This window comes from Lepidochelys kempii, chromosome 3, assembly GCF_965140285.1.
Source record: "Lepidochelys kempii isolate rLepKem1 chromosome 3, rLepKem1.hap1, whole genome shotgun sequence".
NCBI classification, from domain to species: Eukaryota; Metazoa; Chordata; order Testudines; family Cheloniidae; genus Lepidochelys; species Lepidochelys kempii.
The window spans coordinates 21,186,577-21,202,278 of NC_136382.1; the positions used below are offsets into that span (position 1 = coordinate 21,186,577).

At 38.4% G+C, this 15,702-nt stretch overlaps 1 long non-coding RNA gene across 2 annotated transcripts in view; it reads right to left on the bottom strand.

The window, feature by feature from the left end:
- Window positions 1–15,702, bottom strand: part of LOC144930373 (uncharacterized) — a 127,047-nt gene that overhangs the window by 91,388 nt on the left and 19,957 nt on the right. Inside the window, exon 2 of one of the 2 annotated variants that reach the window (XR_013635501.1) lies at window positions 9,998–10,093. The exons of the other annotated variant lie outside the window; for it this stretch is intronic. This is a non-coding gene — a long non-coding RNA (uncharacterized LOC144930373). The remainder of the gene's footprint in view (window positions 1–9,997; window positions 10,094–15,702) is intronic. 2 annotated transcript variants of the gene reach the window in all.

The window sequence follows — 15,702 nt, forward strand, 5'->3', positions numbered from 1 at the left end:
GGTTGGAGAATCTGACAGTGTTTATGCAGCCTTCCCTGCCCTTGGCATTTTCACTGTGGGCTATGCTACGCACCTCCGATCAAAACTTATTTACCTCATGACTCTTACATGTGTATAAATGTCTGTTTGTGTTTGTGTGCATGGGTACACTTACAAGTGGATGGGTGTGAGTGTATTTGTCATATTAAAAATAAGATAGAACCACTGAGAGTTGGATAAATAATATGAGACCTTTGGACATGCTAGTTGACTGATATTTCAAATGGTTATAAATGAATGCATTTGTAAGCAACGACAGGATCTTAGAAGAAAAGACAGACCTCAAAATAATAGTTAGGATGTATCATTCTCTCACAACTAGAAGGCCATCAGGAAAGCTTTTTAAAAAAACCAAGCACATGAGCAGTGAAGTACGGAAAAAGTATTATGTACAGACACATTGGCAATGTGTTATTCTAAAAGCAGTGAAGGTCGCAGAAGAACATAATGTAAGTAAAAAGGAAAGGAGGACTTGTGGCACCTTAGAGACTAACAAATTTATTTGAGCATGAGCTTTCGTGAGCTACAGCTCACTTCATCGGAAGCTTATGCTCAAATAAATCAGTTCGTTTCTAAAGTGCCACAAGTCCTCCTTTTCTTTTTGCGGATACAGACTAACACGGCTGCTACTCTGAAACCTGTCATAATGTAAGTAACTGTCTTTGCACACAATTGTACTTAAGAGTGCACGTTCATGTAGATATGCTGCATATACTTAACCAAGAACAGAAGGTTTTCACATCTTAAATAAATTCATTGCAAAGAACAGCTGCTTGTTATAGTTTCTGCCTCAAAATTGAAGCTGTATGTCATTGAAAAATGTCTATCCATTTCTTTCCTTCCAACCTTGATAGATAAACTTGTTTGGTTTTTAGTTCAAAGAAGTTTCATTGACAAAAAACAATTCTTTCTCATATCAAAATGAAATAAATACCCTGAAAATCTGAACATTGAATACATTTTGCCTCTGTATTACTCTACAATGGATAGAAATGTTGAATATGGTTTAAGGTTAAATTTCTCCTTATTTCTGTACATGAAGATTAGTCATGGAAGCAGTGCCTTCCCTTAGATGTAGGTGCAATATTTCCATGCTGTCTGGAAAGAACAATTGGAAAATCTCAGTTCTACAGTCCAAGAAGAGCTGCACCTTTCTTCTTGCCTCGTGTTGGACTACTGTGTCCAGTTCTGGTGTCCATAGTTCAGTTTTGGTAAATTGGAGAGGTTTCAGAGAAGATCCTGAAGAATGGATAAAGAACTGGAAAACATGCCTTATAGTGAGAGACTCAGGGAACATCAACTCAATCTGTTTAATTTAACAAAGAGAAGATTAAGGGTGATTTTTCATCACAGGCGATAACTAACTAGAAAGAAAAGAAATTTGATAATAGACTCTTCAATCTAGCAGACAAAGCTATAAAAAGATCCAATGGCTGGAAGTTAAAGCTAGACAAGTAAGCCAGAAATAAAGTTCAAATTTTTAACAGTGAGGGTAAATAAGCACTGGAACAATTTACCAAGGGTCAAGATGGATTCTCTATCACTAGACATTTTTAAACCAAGATTGGATGTTTCTCTAAAAGATATGTTCTATTTCAAACAGGAATTTATTCAGGGAAGTTCTATGGACTAGGGTCAGACTAGTTCATCACAATGGCTTTATAATCTATGAACAGTGTTACCATGGGTTTCATAGACTTTTCACACTCAGGAGGATTTCATTGAAGGCCCGATCCTATATCACTGAAATCAATAAGACTTTTCCATTAACTCCAGTTGGAGTAGGATCAGACCTTAGGTGAATAATTAAGTTACTTTTGATCAAGAAAGGAAAGGGATTTAATTTAAAAATGTAAGATTATTGGGCAACACCAAATGGTGCTAATGCAGAAGAATTTGCTAGTTCCATTGTTTCTGAACTATCAGGATTATTTTTGTGAAGAAATGCTGTCATTAGCAATGATGCAATTCTTTAGAAGTCCAGCACAACACCAGGAGAATCCGCTTTGCCCTCACCTCACCAAAGTCACTTTCTTAGGTACAGAGTGCTGCCTGCAGGCTGTACTCATGCAAGCAAATAACATCTTACATGGTGCCAAAATATTGCAACAAACACCTTAGACACCTTTCTATTCTATAAATATTGTGTTAATCACCATATATCAGCTGACCTCTAAGCTTAGAGGCTAGTGCTTCGCCTTACTATGAAAGAGATCTGAATTTGGTTCCTTTTATCTCAAAGATGTATGATGCTGATAAGAAGCTCAGCCCAATGAGAAAGCCATATGCCATTCTGTAGTGCCTCCCTGGCCAATTTAGAATTAGGGCCTGATTTTTAGATCTTCTGAGCACTAGAAACCCCAGTTGAAGTCACTGGGAATTATAGATCTTCAAAACCAGAGGGAGTCATTTCCAATCCTTCACAACCAGTAGGACACGAGCTTCAGCTTAGGGTTACCTGGAGAACGAAGGTTATAAAAGCTATTAGTATAATTTATATCCCAAAAGGACAACAAAAGATAAGGTAATCTTCATGCTTTCTCTGCTTGTACTTCTGTGTGTCTGTTTGAAATGGATGTTCCATTTAAATAAGTATCAACCTCCATTCTTTTATGAAACTTTGAGACCTTCACTTAAAGGTTCGTTCTGAAATGTGAGAACATGCTTTTAATTATTTACAACAGGTGGAAGCCTTATGTGGCTGAGGGGACTCAATTCTTTGTTCCCCACGGTTCTGCCAGGAGTACTGGTTGACTGTTATACACCACACAGAAAGAGTGACCTGCCCCTTCCCATTTGTTTTCGGAGTGGATAAAAGAATCCTAGGAGAGGCTAGCAAAGAGCAATCCCCACGGCACTAGTGGTGTAAGAAAAAAGGATGCTCCATGGAACCTCATCCCCCTCTTGAGCATCTTCACAATCTGAGTCTAAAACAGGAGAATTACATGCTGAATACCACCCTGCCAATCAGGTCATTTGGGCTCGGGAACAGCGTCCTGTCCTGTAGATAGTGGTGTATGCCGCATTACTTGGGACACCTTCAACCATAGACGATAAAACACCAACAGCACATCTTCAAAAGTGGCCACTGATCAAGGCTGCTTCATCTTCTGTTGCCCAACATGGTCAGGGGCAACCTTTGAAATTGATGAGATCAATAAATTACAATATTGGGCAACCCTGCAGCCACGCATCCAATGCCAGCATAGCTTTGCTCATCTGTGCCACTTGGGGGAACCATTAACTAGCTGGTTAAGATGGCTTTCACTAGCTGCGCATTGTGATAGTAGCTGAAAGCAATTGGAACTGAACCATGAACTGACCCAATATAGAGGGTAGAAAATAGTCTTTAAATCACATTGCTTATTTAGACTTCGGTATGTGTTATCAGGGTTTATCTTTCATGCTTCTTTCTAATTAACTCTTTTTGGAGTTAAAGGGTGTCTAGGCAGGGGTTATTAGAGCAAGGAGCTGGGACCCCTGGAGATAGACCCTAGCTATGACAATTTACACCAGCTGAGGATCTTCCCCTGGGATTCTATTCCTCACTCTGCCACTGTGTTTTGACATGACTGTGGGCATGTCACCTTACCTTTCTTTTCTTCAGTTTCCCATGTATATAATAAAAGGCATTACACAAATAAAAAGTGCTATTAATCATTATTATTCAGATTATCAGAAAACGAACCATAAGTTTTGCTTTGTGGTCCCAGAGCTCTGTTTCAGAACTGTTCTTTGGATACATGTGTAAACTCGCCCCTTTATCCTGCCTCCCAAAAGTCTTATATCTCTTGAAAGCCCACCATTTATTCTCACAGGAAATAGTGATTACTGTAAATATGTTCACACGAAAACACATGGTGTAAAAAGATCATCTAAAGCTCACTTATTTTGGTTTTGACTCAGTAACTCCAAATTAGTATTCATGATGGACTCTATGACAAATAGGGTTATTATCAACACATGCTGTAAACATAAATCAGGTGGATATCAATAAAATTGTATTTTTGTTCCAGTCTTGTTTACAGATCTCCGTTCTGAATGGCACATAAATACATAGAATGCTTTCAGGAATCATGCCACTCATGTTATTTGCTTTCTCTGGCTTACTGCATGGATACTGATCATTTTCTGACAATATTTACCCGCAACAAAGGTGTCCTATTGATCACACTTGCCTTTCTTTTACAATCCTTTATGTCCATGAGTGTCTTACATCACTTTGCTTTAAGTCAAAGTGAACTATAAAAACACTGCGCACAGCAAACAATGGAAACAGCCATTAAGGTTACAGTTTGATATTATGAACAATAGCAACAAATCACTGCAGAAATAGCAAGGTATTCATGATTTTAAATTTCAGGCGAGCATATTCAAAGAAAAAAAAAACATTTGCAGCCTCAATTTGCATGATTCAAATTCCACAAACTCAAGAGGCATTTAGGATTTAGTTATCAGAGGGGTAGATTCTGCCAACCTTACTCACACCGCGTGGTACCGTAATCCATGAGTAGCCCTGTAGAAATGAATCAGGCTACTTGTGGATTGCCGTACTCCTCAGCATGACTAAGGGGTGGCAGAATCTGGTCTGGAATGATTTGCAGAGGCTCAGATTGATTTATATGAAACTGCCACATCAGTTAGTTTGTGAAAAAGCATGTTCCTGAAACTGCACTCGCAGCTGGCTTGGGTTTTGTCCTCCTTTATACTGACAACATTAGAGACGTTTTATAGTCCATGATCATTCTTCTCTTTTGGCAAACCATACATTTGTCATTCTCCTTTTTTCTTTTAGACAGATACAGTGTAAGGCTGCATTTCACAGAATCTCAGTTTCTAGTAAGCCACAGTATTACAGGTTTGGGTCTTCAAAAATATGTATGCATTCTGTATATGAAAAAACACCTAGTTTTTGTTTTGTTGTTTTACAATGTACAAATTGTGTTTTATACTTCTTTGTTTGTTTTTTTTTTGCTGGGGGAGGGGTGTGTGTGGAGAGCAGGAATTGAAAGCCATTTTCTCCATTAACATTTTTTTCTCAAGGGTTTCCTTAATGTCCACTGTCATTTTTGTGACTCAAACATAGAGTAACATGTAGGCGACCCTGCACAAGTAGTCTGTAATGTGTTGGTATTTTTAATCTGAGATCTTAACCTTTCTTTTAATAAAATATTTCTATGCAGTTCTGTCATTTCATCTCTCTGGCCTCCATTCAAGAAAGCCCATAAACAAGTGCTTAAATCCATCCCCATTCAGGACAGCATTTAAGCACACACTTAAAAGTTCATCACGTGTATAAGTGCTGTGCAGAATAGGGATGCTTTTCTGAATTGAGGCTTCAGTTTAACATCACCTGTCTGGGTGATCAATCTGTCCAACTTGCAGCTAACTTAAATTGCCCTGGATTTACAGTTTGATCAATCTGAAGGAATAAAGACAAGAAAAATTTGAGAAATCGGTCAAAACTTAGCAAAGCAATGTAACATTTGCTGTATTATATTTGGTGCCATTCATTTAAAAAGGACACAAAACTTTACATAGTGTTAGAATTCATAAGAAGGTGGTGGGATCTTCTAGCAGGTTTGGAGTGAATGGCCTGGGTACTGCTCTTGACGTCTCATGGGGGAGTTACTGCTGTAATGGATTCCTAAAGCACTGTAGCTTTCAGAATCACATGAAAAGTGGAAACAATGGGTGAAGGGACACTGTCAAATTAGGACATTTTTTCACCAACCAAAAACGTCTTTGTTACTTCAGAGTTAAGGTTGACTGGCAGTGGCTTGTGCCTTTCCAGTGCATGTAGACTTACACCTCTGAAGCCAGTAAACAAACAGTTAAGGTAAAACCATCTTAAACTTCTGAAAATCCAGAAAATCAGATGGGCCAGGTAGGCTCAGAGTAGGGAGAAATAAGGGTCTCTCCCACCCTTTGGGATCAATGCTGCCCTGGTGGGGGGATGTTATATTTGCATTTCTCTCAACTTGAATTATGAAAATAGATTAATCCATCAGATCCCAAATTTTGGCACGCAGGGGCTGGATTAAGAAAATTATGGACCCCACGTACACCCACATGCCCCGCATCCCTGCTTCCATATTCTAGCCCTACTCCCATACCATGGCCCTGTCCATCGCTGGGTTGGCAATGAAACTGGCCGCCTAGACAAGCACCACTTGCTGGACTAGTGAGGGATCCTGGCAATGTTTCCCTTTAAGCAGTCTGGGCCTCCCTGTATCACTGGGCTGTCTTCATTCAGGCTGGGATCTGTCTCGGAGGGTAGAGGACTCAAGCCCAAATTTTTTCGGGTATTTAGGTGTTTTTCTGCTCAGCATTGTAAGTCCTAAAGGCCAGCTTTTCAAAGGTATTTAGGCACCTAAAAATGCAGGTAGGTGTCTAGAGTGATTTTCAAAAGCACTTACATACCTAATATCCACTGATTTGATCAGACTGCATCTTCGGTTGCATAAATACCTTTAAAAATGTGGCCCCTAAGTGAGGGGTTCTCAACCTTTTCTTCCCTGAGCTCAGCCCTTTCCCCCAACATGCTTTTGAAAATGGGACTTAGCTGTCTAAATCACTTAGGCCTTGCACTGCTCAGCAGAACAGCATATAAATCCTCTTGAAAATCTGGGCCTTGGTCCTTACCCAAGTGAGCAGAGGGATCTGCGTTTAGGGCCTCTGTCCACATGTTGCAGCAAAGGGACGGCTTCAGCATGGGCTGCCAAACAGCGTCCTCTGCAGGAATGGTGTTGGTAGGGCCCCTCACAGCAATGTACTCAGAATTAGCATCACTTGGAGATGAATGGGGCAATGCATGTCGCTATCTGCCTCAGGGATTATTGCACCTTCCTCTGAAGAAAATGGTATTGACCACTGCTACAGACAATATGCTGGGCTAGGTAGACCACAGGTTTGATCTGGAATGGCAGTTACAGTGTTCCTAAATTGGTTACCATCCCTGTCCAAAATCATGAGATCCCCCACTAAAAGATTCATAATTCTTACAAATCTAAATGTGTATATCAATTAAAATTGGAATCCTTCTGTGGTGCATGACTATTCTGTACTGCCACATAACTGAAAGGCACAAGTAAAATGAAGCACTAAATAAGAACAACTGAGAAACACAGATCAATTCGAATTTTTCTTAAAATAATCAGTATTATACTGCCAAAATATAAGTGATATCTCAGCAACAATAGCATCCTCAGCAAACTAAGTCATTTCAAGCTTCAGAACTTTTTGCTGTCTCAGAGACTGGAAAGGTCTGGGACCTGAGCACTTCTGTTTGAAATGTTAAGAAATACAAGTAGGTGAATAAGTGGAGGTCAGCATTCATTTTGCAAAACTTTTAATAGGCTGTTACTCTTACGTCTGAGACAGCAATATGTTATGAAGCTTGAAATATCTTCAAGCATGTTTCTGACTGGACTGCATTTGTAATAGGACATCTGCTTTCCTTGCTCCTCTGTTTGCTTAGTCTGTGATACTAGGGATATGGTTTCTGGCCACTTGGGATCCAGCTGCTTGTCTAAACGTGGACACACAAATCTTGAGTAGTAATGAAGACTGTGCTTTTTGGGAAAAACACAGGGCTAGACTGTCACTCTGCTGCAAGCCTCTGGCAAGCACATAGTGGGTCTGTTACAGGAGCAAACATGGATCTAGATAATGACTCAGAGTTTGGTCCTTTGATCCTCTATTGCCCTAGAGGGGAAGGTGAGTTAAATGTGCCATCCCAATACTTTGCACAGATTACTTCCACTGGCATAGGGGAACCAAGGTTCTGCCCGCTCCCTGCCCGTAACCACCTAATCATCTGTCTTCATGAATGAGATGTCCACCCATTACAGGCAAACTATGATCTTTATTTTGGTGTGATATTTGCAAGTCATCAGGCTGGGATATTTCAAATTCCAACTGAACAGTTTTCTGGTCTCTCTCTTTCTGTCTCAAATATCTGTTTTAGAGTAGCTGAATAACATTGATCTTGACTGTTAGAAAAAGTTTGGAACACTTCATATCAACATTTTGTCTTCCAAGGAGAAGATAATAACAGACATTACATTATAACACTAAAGTTCAAACTTCACTCTTATTGCTGGTCTATACCAGCAGCAAATTACTTCCCCTTCTGAGCTGAATTTGCTCTACTGGCCAGCATGCTGGTGGAGTTGGAAGAATTCTGCATGTGCCCCCCAGTCACACGTGGATGCGTTCGCAGGATCTAGCCCTGAGCATTCCCATAACAATTCCCCCCCATGAGCTCTACTCACATTCACGACTTATACAACCTGAAGAATTCAAGGATACTCTGCAGACATGGGCCCCAATCCTGCAATTCACTGCACGCTGCACCCACACAGTACCCCATTCAATTCAGTGACTTTCTGGGAGGGCACAGTATTGTGCCTGTACCCACTGAATTGCAGTATCAGGGCCTTGCTTAGCGTGACATATGAGGTGTGTAATAGCCACCAAAACTACAGGTTCCAAGTCCTGCACAGTAGATTAGCCTTTTAGCAATCCAATCTACATTAAATTGAATTCTATACAGTGTACAGGAAGCATCTGAATGAAACCTTATTAATGAAAGACTTCTCTGCTCTGCTCGGACATTGAAGTGCCTATGGCACTTTTCACAGAAAGATTTCCATGAACGTGTTCAAGATTTGGAACATTTTCCCCATCTCAGGTCAGGACAAAAAGTCAAAATCTTGGAAATGTTTGTGATCCCCAGTTTTTTTAAGAAATAGGTCAATCAAAATGCTCTGTTTTGATTTTAACCATTTTTATTTTATTTTTTTAAAAAACGAGAGTTAAAGCTTACATTTCTAAACAAATAGTTGTGTTGAACTGGAAAACCAGAATTTTTCATTCTGGAATTATCAAAACAAAATGTTTTGACAATTTCAGAACTCTTTTTCCCAAAATTTTCAACTTGAGAAATCCGTCAAAACTGAGCGAAGTTTCAGTTTGAAGAATCAGCATTTTCTGATGAAAAAACATTTAGATGAAAAATTCCCAACCACCCTAAGCATTATTGCCGGAAAAAATTGCCAGTTCATAGTAATATCTGAGTGACTCGCTGTGAATTTCTTAATTTGGTGAATTAGTGACCAGACATTAAGCAGGATGATTCCTGATAAACTTAACTCTGCTCATTTATTTTGTCAATTGCAGCTTCATTGTAATTATTTATACTATTTTATTCTGTTTTAGCCAATGTACGACATAAACATTTTGTAAAAATAATGAAATCAGGTGTTACGATTCCTCGTTACAGAGACGAGGCTACTAAATCTTCTCTGAGAACTGGGGAAGAGCCTTCCATTTTTCACAAAAATTATAAAGTGAGAGGATTAACTAAATGCATATTAAAAAACTTCTTTACTGAGTTATATATTTTAAACCATTCAGTTAACTCTTTGAATCACCGTGTGACATACCCAGGGTACAATCTAGACTGATGAACAGCTGCATCACCTCAGCCCTCCTACCTGGGTTGCTCTTTACACTGCTTTTGCTGCTGTAGCTACCATTCTTGGTTTGCTTACACCCCTGGCTATATTGTATGACTGCTGCAGCCAGCCACTCTTGAATTACACTGCAGAACAACCGCATAAAACTCCCAGACTTTCCTCAAAAATGCACATCTTGTACTGCCCAGCTCTCTCCTGAACAATACAAGCTCATGTAAAGTCCATCATTTTATTAATAGAAAATGATATGCACAAATCCTGTTATCCCAAATGGAGTTTCCCAAACTCTTCCATTCAAACACAGTGGTTTAGATAAAACAATAACATAAAGGTATTAACTGCAGAGAGATAGATTTTAAGTGAATACAAGTAACTAGGCATAAGAGTCAGAATTGATTACAAGAAAAATACAAGTAAAATGCAACTAATGCCTAACTTAATGAACTACAGTGAAATCAAAGCAAAGACTCTCTCACCACATGTTTCAGCATTCCTACTGGTTGAACTTCTTTCCATCAGGATCCCACCCTCAGTCCTATGCTGGTCCCTGTGTTTTTCAGGTGTCATGGGTGCTGTGGGCAGAGAGAAAGGGAGGAATCATTTGGAGTGTCAGCCCTTCCTTCTTATGGTCCTTTCTCTTCTTTGAGAAGCATCTCCAGCTAAGATTTAGGAGACACAAAGTCTGTGTGGATGAGAACCTCATGCTGTTTGTTTTTAAGATGTAGATTTTCACCCATGTCCCCTTTCCCGCCAATGAATAGCCATTTAGCAGGTGATAGCCCATTTGACCTTGTTTAAACCTAGCTAAGGAGTCAGCTTGCCCTTTGTTTCCGAGGAACTGATCTGAACATTCCCCTGACTTGGAACATGCTTCACGAACACCATACAGTGGAACCTTATAACTTCACATACAATGTTGCACACACATATTTTTCTGGCCAATACTGACCAGCGAGTTATGAGTTTTCAAATGAGACCTCACAAGGCATACTTTGTACAAAAATTATTATAATAGTGTGGAAGGGGTGAAAACAGGGGTAAAGACCATCAAACACAGAGGCAGTATCTGGTATAGGAATGTACAAGTCTTTCAATGTACTTTCAGGAGGCTATTTGCAAAGGCACAAAGAGAAATTAGGTCTCCAGCTCCCTTTGAAAACCAGCGCATGGGAATCTCACTTTCCCCCTGGGATGCTGAAAATCACCCCCTTAGTGCAAAACTCAGACAAAATTGAGTTTCAGCTGCTTTTGCAGCAAAAAACATGAAAAGCCATGAGCTTTGTGTGATTTCAAGGCAAAATCATAAAACATCCTTGCCCTCCTGGTTTGCTCCAAAGGTGGCCCATATTTTCACAAAGTTTTTAGAACCTTGGAGGAGATACCTTCCTAGTGGCTGACCTGAGTTTTTCAAAGTATTAGTCAGCAAAAAATATCGCATATTTCGGCTCAAAATAAAAAAAAAATTCTTTTCAGGAATTTTACATGCCGTTATGTCTTTATCCTTCCCATTCCCATTTTCATTCCCACATCCTTTACTTCAATTAGAAAATGGAACTACTAACTATACTGTCTTGCAATCTTATTTACATAGTCTAAAAATAGTGGTGGGTCTGAGTAGTGAACTTAGCGGGATGTTGTCTAATGTCTGCAAATTGAATAACACCTGTTTCCAAAAGTGCTATCTGTATCTGTGCATCATGTGTTTACCCTTTCCTGTGCTTTTCCTTGTACATAAGTTAGGATTTAAATAAAAGCTTTCTGTCTAAAACTGCTTTAAAGCTCTCCTGAAAAAAATGTCTATACATGATCATTACCAAACTTGGTTTATCTTCTTCCATCAGGGAAAAAAAGATAACTTAAAACTCTGTCTCTCCACTGGCTCCTCTCCCCACAATTTTTGAATCTGCACTCTGTTGTTTCCATCCAAGTCATTGTACTATTATTGTTCTAGGCAGCTACTTGCTCTAATTATGTTTATTTCTTGTTGCTGGAGAATAATTGTGAGTCAAGTATGTGGGAAAAAATCTAATTTGTTATTTTACATTTCCGGTATGCATGTGTATAAATAAGTATATGTAACTTTGGAGTCAGCCTTTTCATGGCACTATAAGTAAGTGGTGATATGATAATGGGTACAATTTTCAAAAGAATCTAAATGATTTAGGAGACTAAGTCCCATTTTCAAAAGCGACAGACATTTAGGGCAATATTTTAAAGGAATTTAGGTACCTAAAGATGTAGATATGTGCCTTAGCACCTAACTCATTGAAATCAGTGAGAGTTAGGTGCCTGACTAACTTAAGCAGTGTTGAAAATCTCACTAAATGGCCTTTCTTTAGGAGACTAAATACTTTGAAAATCGGACACTTAAGAACCTACATTCCACTAAGACTAATTGCTTAGATGCTTTACATTTTCCCCCTATAACTTACATTTACATTGTGCCTTTCACACAAAAATTTCCAAAGTTCTTAAGACACTGTCTTATAGAAATCACTTCATTCACCCACCAATAAAATGTGACTGCCTGAAATATAGCAGCTGTTTAACTACCAGTCCTATCAATCTGTTTACTACCTGTCCTGCCACTCCCACCAATAAAATGTGACTGTCTAAAATACAGCAGATCTTCAACTACCAGTTGCTCTCTCTCTCTCTCTCTCTCTCTCACTTTCTCTCTGTATTTGCTCCTAGTGCCTTATTTTCACAAAACTCTCCTCTATATAGTCCCAAAGGTTCAACTTCTCATAACTACAAATAAAATAACCTTTGTTTATTTACATTTTGAATATAGATGGTCACATATTGTTGCAGGCTTTTTGTTTATAAAATTGAAAATTTTACTGAAATTTCAAAATGTGAACAATTTATAGTGAGTCAAAACTTTTGCAAATATTTTTTGCATATTTGTTAGTGTTTCTTTTTGAAAAACATTATTAAAAGCCAACTTTCATTAAATTTTGACTGTATCTAACATTTACACAGCCAGTCTGACCTTTTAGGATCATTGTCTAAATTAGACGACCATATTCAATACAAAATATTAGTCTCAGTTTTTGCATCATTATACAACAATTATGTGGCAACGCAAAAAATTAAATGTTACACCTTTACAATTTTCAAAAATCAAGTAGGACTTCAGAATTTATCTTATTATTATTAATTACTATTAGGTCTATTATACTATTAGGTCAAGCAATTAAAAAAAATAATCATGATTAATTGCACTGTTAAACAACAATAGAATATGATTTATTTTAAATATTTTTGGATTTTTACTACATTTTCAAATATATTAATTTCAGTTACAACACAGAATTCAAAGTGTACAGTGATCACTTTATATTTATTTTTACTACAAATATTTGCACTGTAAAAAAAAAATGTATTTTTCAATTCACCTCATACAAGTACTGTAGTGCAATCTCTTTATCATGAAAGTTGAACTTACAAATATAGAATTATGTACAAAAAAACCTGCATTCAAAAATAAAAGAATGTAAAACTTTAGCGCTTATAAGTCCACTCAGTCCTACTTCTTGGTCAGCCAATCACTCAAACAAACAAGGTTGGTTACAATTTTCAGTAGATAATGCCGTCTGCTTCTTGTTTACAGTGTCACCTGAAAGTGAGAACAGGTGTTTGCATGGCACTGTTGTAGCTGGCATTGCAAGATATTTACATGCCAGATGCGCTAAAGATTCATATGTCCTTTCATGCTTCAACCACCATTCCAGAGGACATGCTCCCATGCTGATGATGGGTTTTGCTTGATAACAATCCAAAGCAGTGTGGACCAACGCATGTTCATTTTCATCATCTGAGCCAGATGTAGATGGTTGATTTTCTTTTTTGGTGGTTTGGGTTCTGTAATTTCTGCATCAGAGTTTTGCTCTTTTAAGACTTCTAAAATTATGCTCCTCACCTCGTCCCTCTCAAATTTTGGATGGCACTTCAGATTCTTATACCTTGGGTCGAGTGCTGTAGCTATTTTTAGAAATCTCACATTGTTACCTTCTTTGCGTTTTGTCAAATCTGCTGTGAAAGTGTTCTTAAAACGAACATGTGCTGGGTCATCTGAGACTGCTATAACATGAAATATATGCAGAATGTGGGTAAAACAGAGCAGAAGACATACAATTCTCCCCCCAAGCAGTACAGTCACAAATTTAATTGATGCATTATTTTCTTAATGAGCATCATCAGCATGGAAGCATGTCCTTTGGAATGGTAGCCGAAGCATAGAAGGGGCATACCAATGTTTAGCATATTTGGCATGTAAATATCTTGCAAAGCCAGCTACAAAAGGTGACGTAAAGAAGAAGCAGACAGCAGTATCTCCTGTCAATGTCAACAAACTTGTTTGTCTTAGAGATTGGCAGAATATGAAGTAGGACTGAGTGGATTGCAGGCTCTAAAGTTTTACACTGTTGTTTTTGAGGGCAGTTATGTAACCAAAAAAAATCTGCATTTGTAAATTACACTTTCACCATAAAGAGATTGCACTTCAGTACTTGTATGAGGTGAATTGAAAAATACTATTTCTTTTGCTTATCATTTTATACTGCATATAGTTGTAATAAAAATAATAATATAAAGTGAGCACTGTGCACTTTGTATTCTGTGTTGTAATTGAAATCAATATTGAAAATGCAGAAAAACATCAAAAATATTTAATACATTTCAATTGGTATTCTATTGTTATAAGTGTGATTAATTTATTGGAGTTATTCACATGAGTTAACTGCGATTAATTGACAGCACTAATTACTATTATTTACTGAGGGCAGATTTTGTCACAAAATCACTGCCTATCATTAGGAGCTACACCACCCCAGGAGGATCACAGGGAATTGTGATTTAGGGTGTCCAGAGTTTCCTCTCTTCTTTCCTTTGTTCCAAGGGGGCATTAATTTGTTGCTGGCCTATATAGGAGGCTAGGCTCCATCCTCACAATGCACCAGTCAACACAAGTGCATCAGAGTGAATTGGGAGAGAGTAATTTGCTGCTGCTATCCTATACCATGTTCATGGTGAAGCGGGAAATTATTGAAAATTATTCAGAAGAAATCAGAATATAGGATTAACTGGGCGTAGTGGGTGTTTGGAGAATAATGAGGGGTCACAAAAAAGATAGAATTACGTCTTTATGCCTGGTTAAGATGGGAGAATGAAAGGAATAGAACAAAGCAAAAAGAGAGGATGAAAAGCTTTGGGGTAAATTCACGTGAGCTTAGAATAACCATGCAAACTTTTACTTCTTGCACAAAATGAACTTGCAATCTTTTTCAAGTTTGTGCTTTTAGTTGTCACAAACTGTAACTCAGCTAAATTGATGGCAGAATATATCATACGGGTGTGTGTATTTTCTGCCTGCATTTGAAAATAATGTATTGTTCTATTCCATTTGAGTATTTTAATAAGCATCACTATGGGACAGTATGCCTGCCAATTTATGTTTATGAGACTGTCAACAGAATTTACATGCCTAAGAAAATAAGATACAACATTGCCAAAGCAACATTGCCTGTCAAATGAGGTTGTCATGGAGAAATGAGACAGGAAAGCTCCTACACAGAGTGGTATGTAGAAAATGCCAGAGATGTTTTGCCCTATTGAGCACAATAAATGTTTATTCTAGGGGATAAAGAAATGATGAAATATGGGCCATATTGTGCCACACAGTTTTCAAGGAGAATTTCCTATTGAAACCAATTCTGGAGGAAAGCATAGTAATAAAGTACTTGTTGTGTTTATTGTACTTTTAGGGTCTGATTCTCCCACCTTTACTTGTATTGGGTAGTACTTACTTTCTTGACTATTGTAGTCCCAGTGAAGCCACCATATCAGCTCCTACATCATCTCATCTGCACATCCACTGGCATAGAGGATAAGGTCAAGGAGAAAGGGGCATGACTGAGGTGTCCCCTTAAGGCAGATGATCACTGGCTGCTGGAATGGTTCGGTGATGGGGGTGGGGTAACAGGCAGTTGATATTAATTAGAGCAACCTTCAGGATGCTCTAAACTGCAGCATGGACCTGGACCAGCACTGAGGATGGCTTAAAGACTTCTTTGAATTCCTGTTCTTCATCTGTACTGAGTGCTCCAAGGCCACAGCAGAGGACTGGGGCCCTGATCTTTATCCATCTCAAAGAGGAGATCATCTATTAAAGTAGCCA